The sequence below is a fragment of the Macrotis lagotis genome, chromosome 5 (genome assembly GCF_037893015.1).
Source record: "Macrotis lagotis isolate mMagLag1 chromosome 5, bilby.v1.9.chrom.fasta, whole genome shotgun sequence".
Classification (NCBI taxonomy): Eukaryota; Metazoa; Chordata; class Mammalia; order Peramelemorphia; family Peramelidae; genus Macrotis; species Macrotis lagotis.
In genome coordinates, this window is record NC_133662.1 from 160,896,287 (window position 1) to 160,905,920 (window position 9,634).

Consider the following 9,634-nt stretch of genomic DNA (forward strand, 5'->3'; position numbering starts at 1 on the left):
TTCTACTTCTACCCCTCAGAGATGGCTACTATTAGAAATATATATATATATATATATATATATATATGCATACACATTTTATATTTATGTAAAATATTTTTATTTATACTTCTGTTTTTCATTTTTTCTCTGGATATAGATAACGTCTTCCTTCATATGCACTTTGTAGTAAATTTCTCAATGCATTAACTCTGTCTATGAAGTCTGGTCATAATCTATCCAACTTAGCAGATAAAACTTAGATAAGGGGCTCTTAAACATTTTTAAATCATGACAATTTGGTGAAGCTTATAGTATCCTCTTATTATTTTCTATAAAATAAAATACAAAAGATTATAGAAGTACCCAATTACATTGAAATAAAAATTTTTAAATATTACTATTTTTGTTAAAAAGCAAGTATGGGTACCCAGGTTTTAAGAATAACTGTATCAGAAATTCTGAATTTGAGCCTTTTAGAGCTCAAGTGAGTTATCAAGTGACTAAAATTGATAAATATCAGAGATTCAATTTAAACACAGATCATTCTAACTCCATATCTTTACTCTTTTACTCCTAATTTCATTTTCATCTTTCACATAATGATCCCAAAATAATAAGCTGTTGAATTAGATTGTCAAGAGAGGGAATTCTTCTTTGGAGTAGGGGTAAAGAGGAGAAAAAAAGGTAGACTTTGTATTATCACCTGACTTTTCATTCTAGAATTATCAAACACTTTGAAACTGGACAGAAACAGGGGTGGCTGGGTGGCGCAGTGGATAAAGCACCAGCCCTGTAGTCAGTAGTACCTGAGTTCAAATTTGACCTCAGACACTTAATAATTACCTAGCTGTGTGGCCTTGGGCAAGCCACTTAACTCCACTGCCTTGCAAAAACTAAAAGAAAAAAAAATTGGACAGAAACAAAACCAATCACATCCACTTTTCACTGTAACTTACAGTACTAGAGTATAGACTCCTACTAAAAGGCTTCAGTAGCAGCAACTTCATGGTTCTGTCCCACTGAGCAATGTATATTTATAAGGAAAATAGAAAGGAGAGGCATTTTCATCAAAGTACTAATTTTCTAGTTGAATAGATCCCCTATTTTCATTTAAGTCCAAGCTCTCCCAGGAAGGGAAGTTTGATAGCAAGAAATCAGGTACAATTTTCACATATCCTAAAATGTCATTCCCAGCATTCCCAGCATTCTCTTTCACAACCTAAAGTTTGGTGAGAAACTTAAAACCTTTAATTGAAATGTATACCTTCCTAATTCTGTCTGACTGTTCACCTGCAGTCATAAAACTTTAAAGGCCAGATGGAAATAATCTATGACCCTCTGAGGACAGAATTTAGTCTGACAGTCTTAAAGTTGACACTAGGGATGGTGGCAGAATGCATGATTCCATGTAAAATTAATTACAAGGCAAATTTTCAAGCATTGAATTCAAAGTAGCACCGAAAAATACTGCCCTTTGAGATGCATCACATAAGAATCATGCAAAATATGAGCTCATTATTCATCAACTCATTTTCAAACCACTTTTAAGAACCTATTACAATACACCCTCAAGCAGGGCATGATGGCCATTGACAGCAAGGGTCCCACAATCTCTGACACATGCCCATTTGAGAAAAAAGATACAGGTCTATAATAAGGTGTTGTCAAGGACAAACCTGTCACCAATATTACAAAGCTGCCCTAAATGACAATATGCTTTATTTCTCGGGCTTCCAGTAGTGTAGGGCTCAGTTAGAAGTGTGAGACATTTTCCAATCTACTGGACCACAGATTTTAACATAGTGGGGAAGGTACCTAACCAACCGCTTTCTCCTGAACTGCTCATGTTTTTCTTGGATCATAGAGTAGATAAAGATAGCATTTGTCATTTCAAACCAGGTTCCACTCCGGATTTCTCATCAATGTCCCATCCTCCTAGTTTATTCCAGTCCTGATTCTCACTCTGAAGCACCCTGAATCCCTGTGGCTCTTTCCTCTAATTGCATGAGTCTTCTCAGTAACTCCTTTTAAGGACTACTAGAAGAAAAAAAGAGTGGAGGGACACTTGAAAGATATTTACAATAATGAAAAAAGAATGATGATGGATGGTGAAGTTGGTGTCCTATAAACAGTTTTACGGCTCAATCCTAGTTTGAGTTCTTGCTTAGATTACTTATAAAATACCTATAGATTTTGAAAAATCATTTTTTTCTCCCTAGTCATCTGTTAGAGGGGAAAAAAAAGAAGTAGGAAATGGAAGAAATAGGTGACAACAATTCTTAAATGGAAAAATAGCTGTCTATGGGTATAATGGTAGGCATTTTTACCTATGGATAAGACAACATGGGAATTCAGAAAACCTTTCCTAGTTTTTCCCACTAATGATCTTGTCACTAAATATACTTGAGTAACTCAGGGAAGTTTTCCAGGTCTCAACCTCTTCACCTGTAGAATGAAGTAGTTGGAGTCAATGTTCTCTAAAATTCTTTCTAGCTTTAAGATTCAAATAAATAAAAAAAAAAACCTTTTATAGTACCTATTTTATGCAAAGCACCAAGGGATATACAGATATGTCTACTTAGCAGAAGTAAAACACACACACACACACACACACACACACACACATCCATCTTACATTCACAATAAGTACATAAATTGAACCATAAATTGCAATGGTATTTAGATATATCTATACTCTATCAGAATTCCTACAGAACTAATACATCTTGACCTATAGTGAATAAGTTATTTGTAGGTCTCATTTTCTGCTGTGTCCAGGTATTTACTGAGTCCTTGATGACAGCAAGCTTATGGATCGAGAGTTGACCCAGGAGCCAAGGCTCATGTCTGACTGAATGCCACTTAATCTCTTTAGGCAGCTAAAACTATGAGTTACTAAGAAGGTGACCACCTTATCCTTATCCAGAAGTTCCCTATACCAGTAAAATCACAGGACCATTCTATGCCTATTCCTTTGTATGAGTCTAACTCTGCTATAGAGGATACAAAAGTAGTATACTATCTACCCATAAGAAACCTAAAATGTTATTCTTCTTTTTCACCTTCTGAGTTGGTGGGACTTCCCTGAGAGTCAGTACCTTGATTATTAGGTAAAATGGAAGCTAAGCATAATTCCACTTCATCATTTAAGTCATTTCAATGGATTCAAGATGGTATCAAAATAAAACACCCTCTATCCCTTCATCTTGTCACTCAGTTGAGTCTCCCAATCCTGTGTATTTCTTATTTCTGTTCTCCCATCAACCCTCCACAGAAGATCTACCTGATTTCTCTCAATGAACTTCCTCTGGATTTTTTTAAAACTTCTGATAATAGCAATAAATAATATATTGTAAGATTATATTGTAAGAGGACTGATATGCAGAGTCAGACAGAGCTAGATTCAAGTCTTACCTTTGACATGAACTAGCCATTGGTGATCCTGGCACATCATTCAATTTCTTAGTGCTTCCAGAAAATTCATTAAGATTATAAGGTTCAGAGAAGATGCCACTCTATATTAGCAGACAAAGTTCCTCACTAGCAGAAAAGAATTTTAATTAAACAGATTCATAAAATGAAGAAATCTCAGAATGAACCAAAATAATGATTAACATAAAGATGGTAGAACCCAGATTTAGAGCTGGAAGGGATTCTAGAGTTCTTCTAGTCTAAATCTTATTTTATAAATGAAGAAACTAAGATTTGGATTAAATTGCATACCAAAGTCACACAGCTAACAAAGGTCAGAGACAGAATTCAAATCCAAGTCCTCAGGCTCCAAAGCCAAATATAGTACACTTTTCCCCTGGACTAGAAGGAATTTTAGCAAAGATTTAGTGAAATATTCCATTCTTGGATGAAGAGACTGAGACTCAGGATGTTAAATGACTTCTTCATAGTCATACATCTAGTAAAAATCAGGGATAGAATTAAAATCCAGAGCCATTGCAATAGTAAAGCTTATTATTTTTTATTGGGCATTTGTGAGATTCCTAATATTCTATGAGAAGCTTCAAATTGTGGTATGAAATTCAATTCAATTCAGCAAACATTTATTTATTATATTATTTATAGTAGGAAATATAAAAAACTGGTTCTTGAGCTTCAAGTATAAGGAAAAGGAGCAAGCAAATATGAAATGCCAGGAATTCTAGTAAAGACCTTACAAATCATATTTCATTTGACCCTCACAACAAACCTGCAAGTTAGGTGCTGCCATTGTCTCCATTTTAGAAACTGAGGTAGAAGGAAGATAAATGACTTGCCTGGCATCACATAATTAGCATCTAAGGCCATATTTGAACTTCATTCTTCCTTACTCCAGACCCAATGTTCTATGGTGCCAATTTGCTGTCATCTAAGAACTTAGAGATTCATAGTACCTTAGAGCTGGAAGGAATGCACCTTAGACTTTATCCATTTCTTCACTTGACATATGAAGAAACTGGAGCATAAAAAAAGATAACTTATGCTCCCTCTTTTGTCAGATACTTCTAACAACTGATCTCAGAATGCATTTTTGTCTGTTCAACTACAGAAAACTAAAATACTAAAATAGAAGCCAATGATAGTTCAAAGGATCTTGATGTTTCGGGAACTGAGCAAAAAAATCTCTGTTTTCCTACTTGTATTTCATGGTTTGTTTCACTGAGGATATTAATGACTTCTGATATGATCATCAATTTTGTTTTTTTTAATGCTTTCATTTTACTGCTGCTGTCTTCCTGTTGTCATCTTCAGCAGTCATGGCATAGAACATTGTCACTAGTACAGATGCTGCTTTTTTTTCTTTTTCAGTAAAATAGACTCTATTCCCTTATTTCTTTGCAGCATAGGTTCAGGAAATTCATGGCAGAATTATCATATTCCTTAATTGTAATTCCCTTCCCCTTGACCCACAACTTTTAGACACTAGTCACCTAAATCAGTGTCTATATTCTTCCACACCATTCACAGAAGTCTATTCCAAAACACATCCAAATGTATTTCAAGTATTGAGTTTTGTATTCCTTGTCTCTAGCTGATTAGATCTGTATTTGCTGGCTCTTGAATTGCTGACATGAGAAACATAGTGTTCTAGAATTTGTCTGTCTGGTCCTTAAGAGTTCTCTGAGAGTTTTCGTTTTTGAAAAAATATTTTTTTTTATATATCATGTCCCAGTCCAAATATCACCTTTTACAGGAAGTTTTTTTTCCCCAATTCCCCTGAATTCTAGAATCTTCCCTCAATTATCTCCCACTCATCCTATATATAGTTTGTTTGCACATGGTTGTTTGTGTTTTGTCTCTACCAATAGACTATAAGCCTTTTGACCTGTCTTTTCCTTTACTTTGTATCTTCAGCACTTAGCATAGTGTTAGCATAGTGTTGGCATAGAGTAGGCACTTGATGAATGCTTATTGGGTGCTTGCTTGACCTAGGACCCAGAAGTTCTGACAGTGTGTGGTTCAGTGCCTTGTTTTATCTAATCTGACGATACCACAAGTCCAAAAGGACCAAAAGGCAGCAACACTAGAGTTCACACTCTTCTAACTGCCTGACTCTAGAAAAAAAATCACAACCTCTCTGAATTTCAGTGTCCTAATCTGTAAAAGGAATAACTGGCAAGAAATAATAATACTTAGCTAGATGAGGGTTGGTGACCCAGTGGACAGCTTGGAGTCAGGAAGACTCCTCTTCCTGAGTTAAAATCTAATCTCACACTTATTGGCTGTAAAACCCTGGGCAAGTCATTTTAAACTGTTTGCCTCAGTTTCTTCATCTGTAAAAATAGTTTAAAGAAGGAAATGGTAAATCACTCCAAAACAACCTAAATGAGGTCCCAAAAACTCAAATACAACTGAAAAGAATGAATAAGAGGGTTGCTATGAAATAATATATATATACATATATATGTATATATGTATATATGTATATATCTATATATCTATATATATATATATATATACAAAAGTCCTTTCCAAACCTTAGAATGCTTATTTAAGTGTGAACTTTCATTATTTTCATAAGTGTGTGGCTAGAACAATTCAAAGAATAGAAGGGTAATTCAAGTATATTTTTTAGCCCTCTATTTTAGGAATAAATATTATCACAGTGATTTCTCTAAGAAAGACACTTTAACATAAATGTATGTGGGCAGCTTCACTGAATTATCAGTTTCAATTGATGTTTATAGATTCAGAGGCATCTTGAGACTTCCCAAGAAATAAAATGGTGGAGAACATTTTTGGTAGACTCAGAGTTGCTTCTTTTTCTTTACAATTTGAAGAAATCCATTTATGGCCTGTCTATAACTCTTGTCAGCTGATAAGTATATATCCCTTGGGACTGTACAGTCTAAAGGAACTTTAGCAATGTATAAAATCCAGTTCTGAATGAAAACTTTTGGCAAACAGCATTTTTTAAAATTTTCAACAATAAACAATATCAAAAGAAACAAAATTCCTCTCATGGTTTCTTTGAGAACTGAAATACAATTTGATTATTGTTGGCAGGTCATTGCTTTTATTAGCTAATTCATTTTTCATGCCATCCACACTCTGACTCCAAACTACTGTTCCAGGCTTATCCTACTGTATTTCCCCTTTGATCATCCATCTCCAATTAAATTGAACCCTTGTACTCTCTAAACACTGCCAGTCTTCAATCTCTTTATCTTTGCTCCTGTTTTTTTCCTCCACCTGACATGCTTCCTCCTTCCCCATCTCTATCAGAGAGTTTTATGTAGCCTGACCAAGGTGATGCAGAATGTGAGTAGCCAAGTCAAGATTTAAAACTAGGTTTTCTTGTGATAATAACCACAGTGCTTTTCCAATTATATCAGATATAAATATAATTGATTTCTAGAATTATCAAATTCATAATTAACATATAGAATTCTAGTTCAAGAAACCCTTGTTTTGGAATTGCAGTGATTGCAGGGAAAGGTCTGGAAAAAGTTGCTTCTTTGCAAGTTTCTGTTTATTTTTCTTTTTCAACAGTTGCTCTGTAGTATTGTGAACCCCATTCTTGAAAGTAGAAGTCTGGTTCATGGGAGGTGGAAGTAATATTCATAATTTTTGCATAGTTTCCTTGGTGGGAATATATAAACAATAGAGATGAAAAAATTTCAAAAAGTTTAACTTAGACTTTCATGCTATCTGAGTTTCAGAAACAGTATGGTATAATGAAACATGATCTTAGTGTATCCCTGGATAGAATCTCCTATTCATGAGATGGGTACCTCAGAAAATGTTATCTTAGATTCAAATTATTCCTTCCATCTACAACCTTCCAAACCATACTTCACAAGCCCTCAGAGATGTGTTTACCTTCAATAGTCAGCCCAGAAAATGTATATGATTTAAAACCAGGACTTTTAGCAAAATGGACACTTAACAAAGACATTTTATAGTTTTTTTAAAAAAGATTAATTACAAAACATTTCCCACATGGGCCTGAAGTGTAACTTCTCAAAAAACAAAATCATTAGTGTAAACAGTGGTCAAGTAGGCAATACACATGAAGAGGCATCCATTTGGGAACATACATGGTCAGGGCATTTTCATGAAGGAAACGTATTTGAGACATAGCTGTATGACCAGGGAGCATGAGTGAAGGGACAACTGAGGTTTCTGAGTCTACAGAGTTCCTAATGTTTTCTATGAGTGTCACTGTACTTTTCTCAACAGTCCTATATTAGTAACTCCTTCACTGGATGCTATTTGATCTAATATCGTCTCCCTGGAATATTATTCTATTGTAGCCCCATAGTCTCTGTGGGTCATTGCCATAACACAGCCCCTTTTGACCATATGGCTATGAAACTTCTTCCAGTCTACGGCTTCAGCTTGAAGGTTTTTTTTTTTTTACTGTAAAGCAAAAAACATTTTTTTTTCCATGAGAAGAGTAGGTTCCGCCAGAGTTTCTTATTAAAAAAGGATTTTTTTTAACTCTTTTAGGAAAACACTTGCCCTTCCTTTAACCATAGGATAAACAACAGGTCTTCCTACAAAGAAAAAATAAAACTTGTCTGCTTTTTGCTTAATTTAAGGACTATCTGTTTCTTTTCAGGGTCTTGGGTAGATGACCCTTCATATAGAGCAGAAGATTCTTTTTCTCAACCAATAAAGTTATTAGACCACAAAAACAGGCTTTTCAAGAAAGCTAATGTCTTCAGGCTTACTTTTCTTTACACTCAACTTCCTGAACTTAGGTCAACTCATGATAACTTCATTCTGGGTTAGGGAATCCTTCCCATATAACTCCTAATTTCCCTCACTGGATATTAAACCATATCTGTCAGTCGTCTATAAGCATTTGTCCTATAGCTACCAAAAAACTCAAGTTCAAGATTTCCCAGTTTTTTCTACTCTAAATCTTCTCTATTTGAGCTCAAATCTAGCCTCAGACACCTACTAGCTGGGTGACCCTGGACAAGTCACTCAACCCAGTTTGCCTTTGTTTTCTCATCTGTAAAATGAGCTAGAGAAGGAAAGCACTACAGTATGTTTGCCAAGAAAACCCCAAATAAAGACACAAAGTGTCTGAAATGACTGACCAAACCACTTAGCTATGATCATTATTATCCCCATTTTACAGATGAGGTGAGTGAACCTCAGAGATGTTAAATGATTTGTTCAATGTCACACAGCTAGTAGATACATGAAGCAATATTTAAATCCAGGTCTTACAAGTACAGTGCTTCATGTTCTATACTACCTGACTGCCTAAAAAATAATATTATTTATTTCTGTTTTACAGGTGAAAAACCTAAAGATCTAGGAATTTAAATGATTTGCCTTCCATCAAATAGCTTTTAAGGAACAGAGCTGAGATTCTAATCCAGCAGTTCTTTTTTTTTCCCCATGGACCCATTTGTTAGGTTAATGAAACCCATGCACTTATTCTCAGAATATTTCAAAATGCATGATAAAATAAATAGGTCTATAAAGAAAATGAATCACATTGAAATGAACTTACCAAATTAATTAAAAATCTAATCCTGTATCCCAAGCTAATCATCCATGTTTTCTGACTCCAACAGTCCAGGGTTTTGCCCATGAACAATGTTGCCTCCCACAAAAATGTCAAAGGGGGAATTTGGCTATGGATCAGGTTAGATTGTAATTTAAGCGAAGGGAGGCACCAGATAATTACCTGGTGGTATTATGTGGGAACCATTTTCCTCTCTCCTTTCATTTACTTCTTTTACAGTCATAGAGAGAAACAAAAGATTTCTCTTAGAAAATAAGTAAATATAAATTTCTCCCCAGTTAAATTGACAGTTTGGGAAGTAATAGTCAGAAGGTCACGATTTCATTGCAGGTTATTGCAGGTGACAATTCTCTCTTACAGAAGAAAAAAGCGATTTACCTAAACATCAAAGAAGTCTCATCATTCACAGTGGCTGGAGATCTTACCCACAGCAGATTGCCTGTAACCATAGAGATCAACGAGTATGCAGATAATGCAAAGGACAGGGGTAAACTAAGGAGACTGATTAGCATCAGAGACGGGATCCATGCAGACAGGATAATAAAATATGCTAACCTGACTTAGCTGGGAAGCAAACCTCTTTTGTACATGATTTTTAAACATATTGCCCTTGTCTCCTAGCTATGGTAAGGCCTAGTTCCTTTTTACACACATTTTGGGGAAAAGTAAATG